This window comes from Platalea leucorodia, assembly GCF_965183815.1.
Source record: "Platalea leucorodia genome assembly, chromosome: Z".
In the NCBI taxonomy this organism is placed as follows: domain Eukaryota; kingdom Metazoa; phylum Chordata; class Aves; order Pelecaniformes; family Threskiornithidae; genus Platalea; species Platalea leucorodia.
Window position 1 is genome coordinate 53,042,352 of NC_138858.1, and position 18,962 is coordinate 53,061,313.

Here is an 18,962-nt window from a genome sequence, read left to right on the forward strand (position 1 = left end):
TACCGTATTTGTTTTTCAAAATAATGCACTGAATGATTTATGTGATGATCTTTCTGGCTATGGCATGTTCATGTGCTATTTCCCACAGCTTATCCTACGACTACTCACTGCTTGTCCCATGGAATTGCCAGCTACTTAACATTGCTGTAGTTATTTCTGCTCCAGACTGAATGACTCTCAAGCCCACAAACCACTTTCAGGATAGTCATGTGAACACTTTTATATTTTTTCTGTGTTCATGTATTTGGACTAAGCTGTGGAAGTGGAGTGAGCATCTTTTTTCCCCCCTTTTTAAAATTAATTTTCCTTTTCAAGATTGAATGAATCTGGTTTGATTTGTTACATAAAACTGCTGAGAACTGGGTGTCCTTGTCTAAGGATCGCGGCTACATGTAGAGAAGCACAGTGGCTTGGATAGAGCACACTGACTCTGATGGGCTCTTTTACTTCTATTCAATTTTACTGATTTTTTATGTTGGCTGTTCTGTGGGAGGTGTGGAGACATGTCATGCCCTGTGGCAATCCCTGCAAGATTGAGGATTGCTAGAATGTGCAAAAATAGTCAAAGCCATGAAATAAATCTGTGGGTCATGCAGCTTGCCAGAGGACCTTGATAAGCTGCTGCTCAAATGTGTATTTTTTTAGAAGGAACAGTTTAAAAAAGTAGAAGTTGTGCGTTCCTTCCTGGTGGAAGGTGGGAGTGGAGATGGCCACTGGTGTCACTTGGTCCAGCTTTCAAGCTCATGACCTTAGAAATGGCCATGCGCAGATCCCCCTTTGGGATTTGGGTGAAGAGATATGTTAGATACAGTTGACCAATGGTGTTTTTAATATTCTGTTACGTTTATATCGTTCTGCCCAACCTTTGCAACAACTGTCATAAGACCACTGAGCACATATTAAAATAGTAACACATAAAAATTGTAAATGTGGTCTCTGCATAGAAATACCCGTGGTGAAAAAGCAAGCAAAAGAGACTTGTTTCTGGCTTAATGACTACAGTCATGATGAATAGGCAAGCTTTGCAGAAGGTAGGCCAAAGGATACAGGCAACTGGTGTACAACTTTTATTGACTGTGATGTTTATTAGGATGTGGCAGTAAACACAGTTGTGTTTGTCTGTTACAGCCCAGGCAGTCTGACGCATTTTAGTTTTGGTACTGTATAAAAAGCTAGCATAGAAAAAAGCGTACCATATTCCAGCCCTGCAATGGGATATCATTCTGCATTTTACCTACTATCTAATGATCAGGTTGTAGTACCATGTAGTGACTGCCAGTCTTCATTGGGACTGTCTTCATCGTTCCTTTTACTTCTCTCTTAAGTCCCGCTGGAGGGGCAATACTAACAGTAACGCTCTTGGTGCTGGGGAACCAAACATCTGCATGGGCAGTGGGGTAGAAAATTCTGGAGAGAGCAGCAGCTGGGGATAAGGTCTGAGGACAGACAGGAGGTATGATGCAGCTGCAGAGATGGATGCAGTTCTTCAGCTCTCCTTTTCATTATTTTGGTACACATCTAACCAGGGATTCTTACAGGTTGATGTGCAATTCAGAGGGTTAGCACCTAATACGAGTTTAAAGTTGCACACTCAAAAATGGTGCCTGCTGCTTTGGGATGGTCAGTGTGTGGTGCCTACCTGTAGCTTGGTGTTCCTCACTGATGCTGAATTCTTCCATTAAGCTGCAATGAGTGACGTGAAGGAAGAGGAAATAATCCAAGATGTTTGGATTGCAGGTGAAGTGCAATAGACCTTCCTTTTCTTTTGTCATCAAAACTGAGCTCTGGTATCCCAGTTCTCATTGTAGTTGACCCATGCTTTATCTCAGGAGAGACAGCAGCATGAGGCAAGGTCAAAGCTGCAATAGTCTGCAAGCCTTTCTTATCCATGTGGTTCTTCCTATCAGTCTGTGAGCTGCATGCAAATTTGCCTTGGCAGTGCCTTGATATCATTTTGAGGCCTTTTTGAAGTTTTTTTTGCCCCTCATTTCCTTAGTCCGAGAAAATGGCCCTTGGCTGAAGTTGAGTAATATTGATCCTATAAATCAGGGATCTGACCTATCATTCATTATCGTTCGCATAATCCTTTGAAAATGCAAACTTTAGCATAACTGCTGCATGTTCCCGCTCTTCCATAATACTCCAGTAGCAGCTCCGATTGACTGATGGAGATTTTATCAGTGGACTTTGGCAGTTGACTTTTGCCAGGGCTGGAGCAACAAAACCAGAAGGAGCTTCTTCTGTGGCTGGCACATCTTCATACTCAAGGGCAGTCTTGTGTTCCCCTCAGCCAGATGCTACACAAGCCTCACTGGGCTGAAGACTGGAAGATTAGTTTTCTCTCAACTAGCTTAGGGTTTAGGTAATTGGTTTTCTGAGGGCTTAAAAAATAAAATAAAATTGTCAATCTGACACAAGGTCAGTCTTAGTTGTTTGCTTATCTGCTCTAGGCTGTTCATGAGAAGCATCAAATGCATTTATCTCTGACATGTCTGGAAACAAAAAGCTGTAGCAGTTCATATTTGTAGCTGGAATTAGTAAACATACAGGGCTTGTTTAAGCTCTCAGTGTTGACAAAGTCATCGTATCTTCACACAAGGACAGCCTTACAGCCTCATCTTTTGGGCTGTTTGAACCATCAGATTAATCTTTAAGGTCTGATTCCCTTTGAGCTCAAGTCTCTGTGAAACAGAATAAAATAACTTCTGTGGATGCCACTGGAGACCTCATGAACTGTTACAGAGATCCTCAGATGGATGCTTCCTAAGGTGAACCGTGCAAGGGCCATGAGGGCTGAAGAAGCTGCTGAGGGGATCCTCATCCTGCACGAGGCACTTAGCTGGGCACTGCAGGTCGTGAAAATCTGGTGAGCGGCAGCAGCTGAGTGTGGCCAAGGCTAGAGTGGGCGGTTGGACCACAAAGCTTGCAGAGGGTTGTCTTCCTGGATGCTTGATGAGGAGCCATGCTGGGCATTGACTGGACCCCAGACCTCCGCACAGGCTGCTGCACAGAGCTAAGGAGTCAACTTGGAGCCCGGCATGCTCGGAGACCCTGACTTTGGGACAGACTTGTGGCCATCACCTAGCATGTTGTTTATGATACTCCCTTTCTCAAGCATGCACAAGAAATAACAGTTTGTATTATGACAGCTTAAGTCATGTCTGAGGGAGTCTAGTGCAGCAGAGGGAGGAGAATTACTTAGCGTGAATGGGAGTATTAATAAGAGAATAGGTTTTGTTTCCTAGGACCGATCCCTGAAGAAGATCAAATCTTACGAAGTTGGAAATTGAATCCTATCTCTTTCTTTTCCCCTCCCAGCAAAATGCAGAGCCACTTTTTCATGACTGCTGAAGTTGTAGTTTCTCTGACTTTACTGCATGGGTCCGTGCCAAGGCAGGCAGGAAGATGAATGTGGTAGCTAATCTTCCCATTCCTACTTTCCTCCTACTTGTGCCTGTAACCTTTCAATCCATGCAGCTCAGTTGCAGCATAAAAGGATAGTTTCCCTTATAGCAGCTTATTTTAAATTTAGGCCGCGCTAAAACCCGAGAGATCAAAGTATTTTCAATAGCACAGGAGGAACTCATCCATAATAAAGCCCTTAAAGCTAACTTCGTAGCTGTAAGCTGACTTCATTGCGCAGGAATGGTTGGTTGGTCGCTGATTGTGACTATGGGGTTGTGTTGCAGAGATACAATAATCCTGCTTTTAAGGACACATCTTGGTCTGGAAGTAATTGGCAGCTGCAAGGCTAGCGTGGGCTTTCCGCTGTGACCTACAACATAGAGTTAATTCCTAATTGCTGTTTGACTGCCTGTCATTCAGGCGCTGCCCATATGAACGGCCAGCATTTTACATGAACTGCAAAAAGTGCAGTGGGGAAGAAGAACTGGGAGTACTCTGCTGAACATTGCTGTTGTAATCATGCTCTGCTGCCATTAACGTTTAGATACTAACAGGCAACTCTCTCAGTCCTTTGAGATATTTTACACATGTGCATGTTGCTCTTGCTTGCTTGCTCTCACTCTCTCACCCACTTGTTGATATTCTAGCTCATTTTACAGGTTTCAGACAGAGTTTGATCTGTTTAGTTTGATTTGAAAGCTTCTATTAACTAAATCAAAGTAGAATAATGAAAAATTACAAACTCGAGTGACTATGGCTCAAGTTTGCCATGGGAATAGACGTTTTGTATGTGTCTGTGTGTTAAAGCCAGATGATACTAGGACATCTTCATCCAAGCTCATTTGGGTAGTGGCTAACAGATTTTCACCATTTGCTTGTTCATACTTGATTAGGAGCACAACATGTACAGGAGTATAAGCAGGTACGTCTTTTTTTTCCTCCCTGAAGACTCGAATGATGATGAGTCAGTTACTGCCTTCAGTTTGCACAAAAAAACCTAAACAGGTGAAATTTGCCACCATCTGGACTCCCTCACCTCCTCCTGAATTGGCCTGTTGCAATTAGTTGCTTTCATTGAGTGTTAGGCTTTTGTTGTTTTGCTTTCAACAAGACACCTGAGCTCTGTCAGAGGCCAAGGCTGTTAAGTATTTTGGAGCTGAGACAGGGAATTTTCTACCTGTTTTGCTTTTTTCGGCTCTGCGTGGCAGTTATGAGCTGATGGCTATATGCAATGAGACAGATAATCTCAGTTTATTTTCTGGGAACACTTGGTCACAAATGCCTATCCATGATTAGTCCATCCACTGACTGTATCAGCAGTGAGGAATGTAATATGCATGAAGCAAATACTGACTGTCAGAAAGGGCAGATCTCACGAACATTAGATGCACATCCGTGTTTTAATTATTGCAAGGATGGGACTGTTCAGCTTTGGAGAAGAGCTGCACTCAGGAGGGGCTTGAACAAGATTTTGGCTTACTTTCTACTAATTTTTGTCACTTTTGAATCAATGTTTTTCATTAGGGTTACAAATAAATTGTATGCCTGGAGGATGTTACATAGACAAGTGCGTCAAGAGCATTAAGATATATTTTATAGAATGATGTGATATTAGGAATTCATGCTGCATTGGCAGCTGTGGTAAGAGATCAACTAGGAGGTAGAAAGGAAGGAGGGTTGTTGGAGGATGTAAGCTTCTAGCAAAAACACTGGGGATGCATTTGATGGAAAATTGAACAAATTCAAGGACTGGTGTAACTAACTGAGAACAATGCCCAGATGGTATGGGAAATGTAATTAACCTTCGGCAATGCAGCAGTCTCAAAATGATGAGACAAAAATTCACTAAGATTCACTAGTCTACTAAGATGTTCATACATAAAGTGATCAGGTTTTCTACTTCGGTATCAATGTTATTATAAAATACATATGGAAAATCTATCAAGACCCAGAAGCAACCACTTAAAAATGCAGTAGCCAAAGACAAGAAAGGTAAAAGTGATGGAGTTAGCCTAACGATAAACAGAAAATGATTGACTCTTAGTTATCCAACTTCCAGGGTGAAAAATGATCCTTCTAGCAATAGGGAAAAACTGGGAGACACTGTACTTAATGAGGAAATTTGTTTCAGTGCTTCCCTCTAACAAGGTGTACTTTCTTTCTGACCTGACAGGCTGATAAACCTCGGGATGCCATTAAACTGATAATGAAGTGCTGTGCTAAAAATAGTCTGTCTGCTTTTTTTCTGATTGCCAGAACCAGCAGAATCATCTGTGTAATCAATTTAGTACTGAGTTTGAGACATCTCTGTGTGGAAGCCTCCTGGGACAAGAAGTGTCATCTTTTCTCTGTCACTCAGAGCAGAGCTCAGTGCTCATCATGTACTAAATAAGCAGATAGAATTGGAAACTAGTCATTTGATCCTGTTTGTTTACTCACCATGGTTGGATTATCCTTAAATGTGCTTTAAAAGCTTAAGCCTCAGCATTAATTGAACCAAGGAAAGTGCTCGTCATAAAAAATGTGGTATACTTGTTTGTTCTTTTAAATAGTGTCCAGTTTTATGCAACCCTTCTAAAACCAGATCCTCTAACTTCACATTTCGTGGGCTATGTAACTATAAATGGGTCTTGATTAAGAGACAGAACTAGAGTACCTAGCTAGGGCTATTGTTTAGAACTTTCAAGATTTCCGTTTTTAGGTTTCGTTGCTAATTGTCTCGAACTATACTTTCCTCAACTGCTGTGTATAGTCACTGGACCATAGGTGTCACAACAGAAGGCAGTCACTGAATAGCCTCTAGAAATTTCCACAGTCCTGATGTGGGGTAAGGCTGGCTGAAAATAAGTTGTTTAGAGTAGTGGAGGGGACAGAGATCCACAAAATCCTGCATTGTGGAAGACGGAAGTTAATCAACAGGTTATGGAAATCCTATGTCCTAAACCTCCATCAGAGTGTTCCTACTTACTTACCTCAGCAGCAAGCAACAACAGGAGGGCAAGTCTTGTCCTGCTTGGGAGCTACAGAGTAGAATCTTTAATTACTTGTTTTCTGAGAATGGATAATGTTTTGGAGGGTGAGGTAGGTTGACATAAAGCATTGCTGAAAGCAGATAATGATTTTATCTTCGATTTTACTTCTGGCTGTTCACAACTTCTCCAGAAACCCCAGAATTTTGCAGCCCTTGAGGCAAAACTTTGAGCTCTCTAGCTATTTTGCCCTTTGGCAACAATTAACTTCATGTAGGTTCACCTGCAACAGAGCCAATATGCTTAGCCAAGTTCTAGCGTTTCCACACTCCTGGATACTTTCTGTGCCATCAGCGATGCTTTATGATATGCAAAGTGGTACGTGTCCATATGTTTTGATGAGACATAGGTGAATCTATAAGAAGATACTGCTTTAAAAGGGTGGCTGGAGGAATATCATAATCATCGCGTCCTCAGACCTAATGGTACTTGGCCTTTTTATGGAATTCGGCCATACGCGTAGGACGAACTCCAAACTGGAGCATGTTGGCGGCGACGTAATGGCCCATTTCTCTCTAATACTAATCTCCGTCCTTACACATATTAAGCTTGACAGACATGCTTCATCTTCAAGAAGGGGAAAGTTACCTTTCAAGTGATAAAATAAACTTCAAAAGAATTCATATTCGGTATACATTGGTTATGGGACTGAATATTTGCTGTGAGTTGATGAATGTTGTCCCTTTAGATATGGGTATGTGTTGATTTTTTTAAACTCCTTCTGGCCAAAGTAACATAAGTAAATCGTTTCATGATTGTAAACTGGGGTATATTCCTGTGAAGTATGAGCATGAAGCCTGATCTAAGAGGCACTGAAAGAGTTGTTTCAAGGCCGTTCAAATGGACAACTATGTATTTCTTATTTTGTTCTTTAGAATTGTCCGCGATGCAAGTAAGATATTTTTCTCAAGGATCTTGGACTTGCTACTGCTGGATGCAATTTCCTAGGCTAGTAAGACGGCACTCAAAATTCCTGCAGCTGTAGAAGACATAAGATGAAGATCGCAACTGATGTTATCTTAGTGATAGGGGGCCAGAATCTGGCTACGATGGCCAGCTAGGAATTTCAATAGTTGAGAGAGCTATATAATGGTATAAATCAGGTAAACTGTACTGTATATGTAGCCCCTGAAGAAACAGATGGTGATGGTACAACTTAGGCAACAGTTATTAGACTGCTGCGAAGCTCTAACAGTGCTGGCGCAGGCTGAGAGCTCGGCATCAAACTGTTTCACTATCATAGTCCTGTACCAAGCTTATCATGGGCACGCAAGAAAATCTGCATCTCAGGATTGATTTCAGTGCAGAAATCACAATAACACAGAGATTAAAATCCCAGCTGAGATCAGCACCTACTGCAAACTTCCATTGCCCTTATTTCTCATAGTATTAAGGCTGATACCTAGTTCACTTCTAACTCTTGTTCTTACTATTTTTCTTGTTGGTATTTCTCTTGGATTTGCATAAGGAATATAGTGTCATCCAGTCAAATTTTACCTATGCCGTTTATGATGTACTTCTGTCTCTTGGTTTTGATTCACTAGTGCCACATTTCAGTAATTTGCTTGAAAATTACTGAATAGAAATTGATTTTATATGGTTTGTTTACAGCAGTTATTTTTCATTCCCAGGTCTGCATGTCAGGTCTGATTTGTTTGACCAGTGCCAGGTTCATTTGACAGTGACTAAAAGCGTTCTTGGTGTACTTGTTGCTGCAAAAGGAATGGGACTGTCCAGTCCCTGTAGCGTACAGTTTTACACAGCACAACACATATGCATGTAAAACTAGTTAGTGTAAGGAACTATCACTGGTTTTAATTAACTTGCAGTATTCCCATGTGCTTGTCACATCTTGAATGATCTCTAGAGCGCGAGTCTTGGAGTTTGATGAAAGACTCTTTCCCCCCAGAATTCAAGTTCAGAGGGAAATCTTTATGCAAACACTGTAGAAAACCATGGAGTCTACACTTTGCTCCTGCTGAGAAAAATAAACTCTTTTTGTTCTCATATTAGTGTATCTTCCTGTGTGGAGGAAAATGCAGTGAGAGTATTTTTAGCTGCTTTTGTCTGAAGGGTAAAAAGAGAAAAGGGAAAAGGAAAGGAGCTGAATTTTGAGTCATTTTTCTTTAAAGAATGTTTTCCTTTTTTTAAACTATTTTTGGAATACTAATTCCCTCGTTGGTAAACATCAAAAGCTCAACTACTGCCAACTAAAAGACTACAAGATAAAATAATACAAAGTAAATTCTCTTTAGTGAAGGAGAAGTGCTTGTTAGATGGCACCTTCAGAAACACATGGGGTGATCACACAGGCTTAGAATAAGAGAAAGCACATATTTTACATATAAATATATTTGTTTGGGGCATGCTTTGCAGAGCATCGCATACAAAGTAAGTTTCATGTATTTACAAAGTGTCATCAGCTGATTCATTGCTGAATAAAACATGAGAAGACGTGAATCTACACCAGGGAGTTTGCAGTCTCATTGTAGTACTGGCAAACACAGTATCTAAGGGAGAAGAAGTAGAAGCCTTCCCTTCCTTCAGCGTAAGTTTCCATTGTACTTAGTGCACATAGGCTTCAATACAGAGTACCAGATGATGCTTTTACTGAGGCAGATATCTTGCATAGAGCACTACTGAAGGGCTTCACAGGATAAGATGTTTGGGATGCATCACATAGGAAGGAGAGAGGTGCTCCATAGAGGAAGTTACTATTACATATTTATGCAGGTGGAGGCTAAGAAAAAAGAAATTAATATAAAGGTATCTGAGTGATTTCAGGTTAAATTACAATGCATAAAAACAGAGGTATTGTTTTTCTATTTCAAAACTTAAATCTTAAGGAGAAGTCATATTCATTGAGCTTCTAATGAAGTTTTTGTTAGCAAGTGTTAAGACTGACGTAGCCAATATTGCTAAATTCTAGAATTAAAATATAAAGCTACTAAAAAGAGAGGTATTTTTAATTTTCTACTTATTTTAATTTGAAAGTGGTTTTAGTATGTTTTTTTAACTTTCATACATTCGCCTGTTTTTCCATCAATGGCAAGGACTATAAATGTGATATTTTTAATGAGATCATATTTGAGTGCAGTCTCGACTGCAAGAGCTGGAAGAAACAAGTATACTAAAAGTGGGCAAATAATTGACTTAGCAACAATGAACAAAAGAATTAGCAGTTTAGTTAAGCTATCTGTAGAAATACTGTGACCATTTTTCTCCAAGTATTCTCCTTCAATAATTAAAAACATTTTGCTTTTTTCTTTTCATCCCTGGCTCTGTTTGCCTTGCAGTTTTCAGACTCTTGCCTCCCATCGCCAAGCAGAGGTCCCTGTGTTCTCCATCATGCAAGCTCTTGTAGAGAGAAGTTGCTCAGTCATAGTCCCGCTCAAGATTCATGTGGACTGGGCCACTGTAAGCCATGTAAAACCACAGGTTTACAAACTGCTCCCGTTTGTCAAAGAATTCATTTACACAAGCTTTACATGAACAGGAATTCATTACTAAACCCCAGGCATGAAGTTAAGCAATATTTACACCATTTGCAGTTTAAGCAAGTCATTTTTAGCTTGACGTTACCTGGTCAGGAATAATCAGTTGAATTCAGCTGATGTTTACCTCTGTGAGTAGAAAATGAAGCCCAGTTAGGAATTTATTATGTGGAATTAATGTGATGTTAGCAGCCCTCCTTTTAGCCTTGCAGTGAAAATTGTGAGAGCTATTTTTGAATGTTCCCTGGAGAAAAGATGGCCTTGGGAGTACATAAAGATTTAACTTTGAGCATTTTCCCCTGAGCTTCATCCTACAGCTGTTGAACAGTAACTCTGAGTCCAATGTAAAGCTGGGGGAGGTCAATACTAACATTTCCATCAAATGCAGCACATTTGGATCGGGTCTGACTTGACTTGTTCTCTTAAGACTTTGTATTTAACAAACACTTTAAGACTTTGTATTTGACAGAGACACTGGTCCTCACACTGTCTTGGTCCTCACTGTCTGCTGAAAAATTAGTTAGCTATAAGACATCAGGGTGTAATAGGTGTAATTTCTGTTACATTACTTTGGTGCACTTAGCTGGCCCAAAGTGTGCAGATGTAGCGCGAGTCCCAGAGGGCATAGTGAGATGTGCTGCATGGAAGGAGCATCCCGTGCTCTTGGATTACGCTTTTGCTGATAAAACAAGCAAGGATCTAAATAGAAGAGAGGCCAAATAGAGTCCAGAGGTGCTGACTGATGCAATTAAAACTCCTGCTGTTGGAAATGGTAAAAGACAGGTCTTCTGATGAAATCCTAGGTACTTGCAGAGAGAGGGATTTCTGAAAGTTTTACAGTTCCTGTGCTAAAGGAAGTGCAGTATCAGTAATACATACTGTGCAAAAAAGATTGCCGCTCTTCAGAACAAAGTACTTAGTGATTTCTAGAGATGAATCCTGGCTTTAAAGGGCTGACATGGGATTCCTTGTCCTTTGGCCCTTGTGGAAGAGAAGTTAAATTTCACAATGCAAGCCTCATCTTATAGGTTTTAGGCCAAGAAGTAAACATGCATGTCTGGCATTTGGTTACAAAATCTGCTTGTCTCATCTGTATAAAGTGACCTAATTTGGGAAAATGAAAGAGAATCTGGAACTTTCTTTCTAGTGCAAAAACGAGCTTCCCGGCCTCTTAACTTGTAAGCTTTCAGCATATAAGTAGATAGTAATTCTGTCACTGCATTTTGATGCTTAAGTGTGAAAACACCTGCAGTTTAAACCATGTCCTGGGATGACACAAGGTGTAAATAAATCACTTGGAAACAGTGATTCAGGGCAATGCCATCCCCACAGCCCTCTGGGGGAAACCACCCTTGATATTCATTCTGGGTCAGACCTCGGGAGCCGTATTTACACATTAAGCCACATTGTTTCTGTGGGAAGCCAGACTTCCCGGTTCATACTCACTAATCAAAAGAAATGGAGAAAAGCAGTGTACTAGCACTTAGCATAATTCTGGCAGTAATCATCGTTTGCAGCCTTAGACTTGGTCTTTTAATAAAGCTAGCTGTAGGTTTCTGCTGGGTGGGGTTAATCATGCACTTGTGTGGGGTCAGCCCTGCTCCCCAGGTACAGCCACCACCAGGCTGGCAGATGGAAAAAGAGCTGCCTGGGGGAAGCTTTGTCTCATTGTCCTCCAAAATTTGTCATTAAGCAGGGCCAGAATAAGCAGAAAGTTTGTGGGCAGGAGTGGGGAAAAAAGGGAGGGGGAGCGTGAAGAGGACATGGCAATGAAAAAAAGGGAATTTAGGAACGTGTTAGGGTGAGTGCCTTCCTCCATTTGCAGGGTTTCAGCCTGAGTGTACTCACCCAGAAATAGGTGCAGGCAAGCCTTAACTTCCAGTTACAACTATTCTTAGCTTTCTTATTTAAGGAAGCCTAGTAAAAAGATTTCTGTAGTGGCAAGCAGCATAGAGGAGGTTGGGGAAAGAAGCTAGAAAATACTTAATCGTTTTGACTCCTCCACTCAAGATTGTTAGTAAAACTACTACATCCTTCCTCACTGAGGATGCTTATCTTGGAGCAGTGTGTCTTTAGTACTCCCTTCCAGAGTAACCTTTACCACTCACGCTCCTGTCCTCCTTCCCTAATACATCAGGCACAATGCGCAGGCACGGGATGTTGCCCAGCATTCGAAAGCCATTGTGCGTCCCGCTCCAGGGAGCTGAGCACTCACGAGACCCTTAGACCAGAAGGACCTATGTTAGCAAATGGCATCTGGACTTGAAGCCACAACAGCGGGTTGTGTGGGCTGGAGTAACTAGAACAGAGTTACAAGGAGTGCCGGGTAGGCAGGGAGAAAGTCGGACTTCAGCAGAGCTTGTGTGTACGTCTGGTGCGTGCAACAGGCAAGTGTAGATTAAGTGGCTATTCTGGGAGTCTGGCTTGCAATACCAGCCCATTGCCAGGAGTTGACAAATGCAAAATTGGCAGCATATACAGAAACACTCATTTATTTCCCACATTATGCTTAGTAAGGGTGCAATTAAGCATATTAGGCTGTTTTATTCATGCCTATGTTCTACCAGCAGGCATAGGGAACCCATTCATGCAAAGGGCAGTTGTGGAAATACTGGTTTTCTGCCACCCACGTTGCTCCAGAAAACCTGGAAGCAGCTTGTTCAGCTCAGGAGGGAGAATCTGTGGGCAGCACTATTCAGTATGCTGAATCATAACTTCCTCCTGTTTGTCTACTAATCTAAAATGTCTTCTAGGAAAAATGAGGCAGACAGGTCTTGCATTCCAACTCCTATGAGGAAAGACATTTCCACTAGAAAAGAAAATTGATGTCTGTCTTTATACTTTGACAGAAACTATCATTACTATTTCCAGATCAGCTGTAAACTGTATTTGTATCTTCTGGTTCTTATTATTAATGCAAGACTAAAATGCCACCAACATAAGTACTTTGGTATATATTATCATGTGACATCTTCCATTTTGACAACCAACAAAAGAAGAAAAATCTAAGCAAAAGACTTAAGTTAGTGGCTGTGCAGACATATAAAGCAATTTATTAAAGTCCACAGTGCCAAAAAGGCAGTCCAGTGCTCTCATGAAAAGTGGTTCAAGGTTCAGTACATAACAAAAAACCATTGATTTATGGATGGGCAGTGATTTTTTAAATGCATGGGAAGACTCTTAAGGACTATTCGTGCTGAACTGCTTTGTGCTACTGCCTCAGACTAGCACTCAGTTCTTTGATGTGCTTGTTTATAAAATTAGACTTTACATGCAGCCTACTGCATGGTAGTTTTTAAGACGCCCTGGAGCTCTCTGCAGTCAGACCAGCTGAGCAGAAAATGCTATCTACAGCATGAAAAATTAGTAAACTGTGGGCTGAAACAGCCAAACTAAAATTGCCTAATATCAGTGGGGTTTGGTACTGCACTACTTTCTATATGTTGACACGCTTGAAAGTGAAATCTTGCAAGGAGTGTAAAGTTTACCACCCTCCTCAACTGGTAAAGAAGTATTACGTCTTCCTCTTGCAGTATTCAATGTCTTTTGTAGCTCCTTGGGAGGGTTTGATGGTGATGTTACAGTTGTTACAAACTGAATGCTGTTGACCAGGTTGTATGAATTCTTAACAAAAATGTTCTCCAACATGCCTCTCCTGTCATCGTGTCCCAGAACTTCTTTGCCCTGGTGCTGGTTCCCCTCTGCCTTTCTCACGGATGGCTTGATGCCAGTGAGTGCTTTGCACCTCCATAGTGAACAGCTTAGACAGCGTCTTATATGTCCCTCTGTATACTAAGCCACATGTGACTATCAGATGTAGGAGTTATTTCATCTTCTCAAGTTGCAGAAATTAATTTTTTATTCTGGAGGATGTAAGGGTTTTATGTGCACCTCCTGTGGAGTTAAGATGTTTTAGCTGAAAGGTTCTGTACCTTTTTATTTTCTTTATTTTTTAACAAACAAAGCAAGTGTACGAATTGTATTGATCCTTATATCTACTAAGGCTGTAGGAGAGCTGGCATTTCCCATTATGAGTTCTGGGCTTAGCTGCTGTAAAGTCTTACTTCACAGAACAGCCCTGGTGCGCACACAGGATCATGCAACAGGACTGGAACAAAGTCCAGAGAAAAAAGTAAGAGTAGCTGATGAGCTGGCGTCTTGGGGAGGCAAATGCAGAAGGGACAGGGCATGGCCGTCAGGGACAGCATGCCACAGGGGACAGGAGCGGCAGGTTGGGAGCCCAGGCCATGCCTGCCCTTCAGGCATCTCCCCTGGTTCCTAAGCTGTAATTATCAGCTGACAGTTGCTGGCTGATTTCTAAGAAACGTACTGAAAGAAGTGCAGATCTATCCCCCCTGTTGGCCGACAGCACCTGGGGCTACAGCTGGAACAGCCAGTTATTCCATTAGTTTCTTTACTCAGTAGCCTCGGTGGGATTTGAAGCCAGGAGAGGATCCATGCAGCTCTGTGTGGTGGAGTGTGGAGGGAACAGTCAAGAAACATTTAAAACAATGCCAGCGATGAATGCCTTGGAATGATATACAGAAAACTCCTTCACGAGTGTCAGAGTTACTAAAGTAAGAGTTTCAGGTGCCCCAGGGTGTCCTGCTCTTTTAGAAAGGCTCTGGCCATGCCATCTTCATAGTAGCCTGTATCGTTTCTGAATAGGTAAAAAAATTAGGAAGTTTCACAGTACTCTGGAGTTGAAAATTTTGGTTCTTCTTTTGCATTTTTCAGTGGGAAGCTGAACCTGAGAGACAAAACAGCAAGCCATCCAGTCACTGCAATGCCTGTTTTAGTCTCTGGAGCATCTTAACGTAGCTGCAGTGGGATGGGGCTTACTCACAGCTAGTTTAACTGCCTCAGTGTTTAGCTTCTCACAGAGATTTACCAGCCAGTCCTGACTTCTGTCCTGCTGTAACTAAACCCCTAATATTAGTTTAATTAAAGCAGAGTTCTTTTGTCCATAGTGGTTTATCTCTATAAGGATCATACAAAGTCACAATAACTGGAAGATGGACATGTTCTATACTGAGAAACTACTAAAAAAAAAATTACTGTCTTAAGAGGCAGGATGGCATAAAAATATTCTCTGAACCTCAGTGAGGGAAAGATGAGTTCCTGTTCTCCGTTTCAAAAAATGAAGCATAGTATACACTGTAGTACTTGTTTGATAGGTTTGAAGCCAGTGAAGAACACCTTTTTCACACAGCCTCTGATAACTATATTACAGACGACTTTGAAACCAGTAATCTGTTCATTATGTAGAATGCAACAATTCGCATTCTGAGTAATGAACTAGGATTGATAGAAGAAATAAAGGCGAAAGACCTTTCTCCACGAGGTGCACCATTCTTCCAGACTGCAGTATGATGCAGAATTGTATCTGTGCTCCAAATCTGCTGACCTGTCCTGAAGTAAAAATCTGTCCATGAACACAAGTCACTGGGGGACAAACTGCTAAGAGTAATCTATGCAAAAGAAATTGGTTTGTACCTGCAGAATCTACTGGGCAGACTGAGGCAGTCGTGGGCCCATGTAGGAGACGTGGCCCTGTCAAGTCACACAATGTCAATATGTGGCTACGTTTCACTCCTGGCCTTCAGGACAATGAGCTTGCCATTTCTACTTGATACTGGATTGCGATTTTAATCTTGAACACTGGGCTGTGGATAGAGTGGAAAGAGAAATATTCTTCTGGCATGTGAAAGTACATAAATAGGAAACAAAAATACATCTCTGAGAGCTGGTTCTTTTAATAATGGCTGTGTTTTTTAAAGAATGCAGTATTTCTTGGGAAAATATCTCCAGATGGGAAGGTAGTGGTTTTTCACGCATGTTTTTAAGTCTTGAAGCTGATTGGTGCATGCTTGAATTGCATTTTTTGAAACCAATAGGAATATGGAATAAGAAAAGTGAATGGATTTCCAAGTTTGAAACTGCAGGACTATGAGAGATGCAATATGTGCTATTCTTAGCAAAGATGGTGAAAAAAAGGGAAAGTGAGCAATTCACATACAGTCTCTACATGAATACTTAACTGTTGCAACCCACTGCTTGAAGTGTAAGATATTTTTGTCTCATGCAAATCTAAGCCACTCACAGCTTCAGCAGTAAAGCACCACTGCTTAAAAAAATCTACTGTGATAATTTAACTCATCAGCATGGTAATGCTTTGTGGGTTTAAGAAATTAGGTTAGTTCACACACAGTAGGAAAGAGTGCAACAAGGATTCCAGTTGTGGGTGCTTATTGTAAATGCAGATGGTTTCTTCTTTAAATTCCTTTTCAGGGCAGTAATGCTAATTTTTAACATCTCATATTTGAGTGTAATTCAATAAGAGTAGCAGTGCCTTGCTCACTGGCATTTGTTGAGTCTCATGGTTTCTCTTGATACAGAAGTTATAAATCTCTTAAAAAGAAATACAAGCATGGGAAAGAAGATATGCTATAAATACCTTGCAGCATATAAATATATGTTTGTTGAGCTCAGTGGGAATGTATTGTTAGCAATAATCAGCAGTTGATTAAGCCCAGAAGTAGCTTATCTCTGAAACAAAGATTGTAAATGTTTGGTGGCATTTGTTTGTGGGGCTAAGCCACTTTTCTGAAATATTTGCATTCATTCATATAATACCAAGAAGAAGAATACTTCCAGATACCTCTTAATAACTACTGAAGCCCTAGAAGGCAGTCTGGACTTCGGAATGATTTAAAAAATGAAGCAGGGGGGAGAGAGCAGAGAGAGGCAAGATAATCAGATGATGTTGACTTACATTTTAACACCGGGGTAGCAGCCAGCAGATCAGGAGAGAAAAAACAGTGTAGGTTATCCCTAACAATTGCTAGAATAGCATCCTATACATTATTATAGGGCAAAGGATGTAGGTTGCCCTTGAATCTTCCACCCAGCTCCAACATGACCTCAGATAATTTGCTTGAGTACACTGCATCTCATTCCCTTCTGTAGTTTCGTGCTTCACAGTCACAGCTAGGTTTAATTTACTAACTATATGTATACTGCCTGCACTTTTTTTGAGGAAACAGCATAAATAACCACATATTACTGTGATCATCTTCATCTGCAACTGTGTAAATTGAACAAGGGGGTAGACTTGTTGTTATGAGACTTATGCTTTTCATGTCTGTAAACCAGAGCACTGAATCCAAAAGTAACAGGAACATATGTGAGACTTGCAGTGCTCTCTGAGGGAATACGTACTCCATAAACCAGTGAATGAAGCAGAAGGAATAAATCACAACTAGGACACTCTAATCAGTGATTAATAGAATGCTGTTCCACTATGTCCTCCCACCAGGAAAACCTGTACTGACCTCTTCCCAGCCAAGAATTTGAAATTTCTGAGGACAGAGAACAGCTCTGAGAATTTAATAGCTTTTCCCCTGCCACACACACACTTATAGTACAAAGAAAATGCATGCAATATCTTTACTTTTACTCTGATACCCTTAAACTCATATATATATATATATACACACACATATATATATAAACACCAGCATATATATAATATACTAAAAATAATTTCTTCTTATCTCAGGATTTTTCAATTTGTGATCATTAAACAACCCTGAAAATGGGATTGCTATATAGCTGATGGAAGTAATTGCACAAGAAAGTGAAGAGAAGAAATATACCAAGAACTGTACACTTAGCAGTGATGGTTGGACGATAGTGCTGAAATTGGAGAGTGACTCTAAAAGACAGTTAGACTTTGCCACCTCCCATCAGAAGATCTCATGTCATGGAGATGAGAAGAGGGAGTCAGAGACTGGTACCAAAGGCAAAGTAGAAAAACTAGAACAGGGAAAAGATGTGGTTTAAATATCACAGTAGAAAGGTAGTCTTAAGATATATTTTGGATAGAGATGAGACATGCAAGAGGAATAGGTATGGTAACACAGAAAAAAAAAAAAGAGCTAATTACTAGATTTCTTCAAACATACATGCATCATGCCAAATCCGGCAACTTTTCTCTGAATTTTCTGGCATCTGAAATAAATGTTGATATTCTGGCTTCCCCCATTTAATATTGCATCTCCCCCTAAATACCATCTAAACACATCTTCCTGCTTTTGTTCTTCGTTTTTCCTCTTGTGTTAAGGTATTTGTGACAGATTTCCACCTCTTTCTGGTGAAAAACATTCTGACGGAATATAATACATACATATGGGTAAATACTGACTTCGGGGTTTTGTGGATATTAAGATTTACAATTCCTTAATGTCAGCTTTGACTTCAGATTTGCTTAGGATCTCTGTGCTTCTCAGGACAATTAATCTTCATTATTTACCACAGGGTTCATATTAAAGCACATATTATTTAATTCTATAATTGTATTACTTTCATGCACATATACTGATTTTGTGTGAAAATTATTCTTCTGAAATGAGGAAAATATGTTGTAACTTCCAGCTTTCTTTAAAAGAAGAGTTAGGTCGAAAGGGGTTACATGTACTTGCTATGCCGAAGTGGGATATCAATGCAGTACCGTACGCAGAAATTTGAATTAACATCGTTGCTGGGATCTAGCTACATTATTTCTGGTGTGCTTTAAAGCTTTGCATTTAGTTGCATCATCTGATGCTTCAGCAAAGGCTCTGAACTCATCAAGTGGCTGACGGATGTGTTTTTAAAGGCTTGGATGGTCACTTTATACGCAACGATAAACCCACTGCTGTACTTAATAAGGTCAGTGAAGCAACCAGAAAAGAAATATATAATTCTGTAGCATGGGTCTGTAAGCATGGTATTGCCTCAGCTTTTTAAGTTTAATGAAGCAGCTACTCAGCTGCTGAATATTCTTGTTAAACAGTCTCAGCATGGATTTTAAAACTAAAATGTTGCTGATACCGTGGTCTCCTTGGAGAGTCCGTGGCTCTCATTCTCTTAAAAAGTGTGCGTCTTTTGTATGTTAATGGTTTTGAAATCAGCCATTTGCTTCATTTTCATTGTAAATGAAGGCCAGAGTCTGATTTCCTTCCCCGCTCTCTGAACACTATATCCCCTGTAA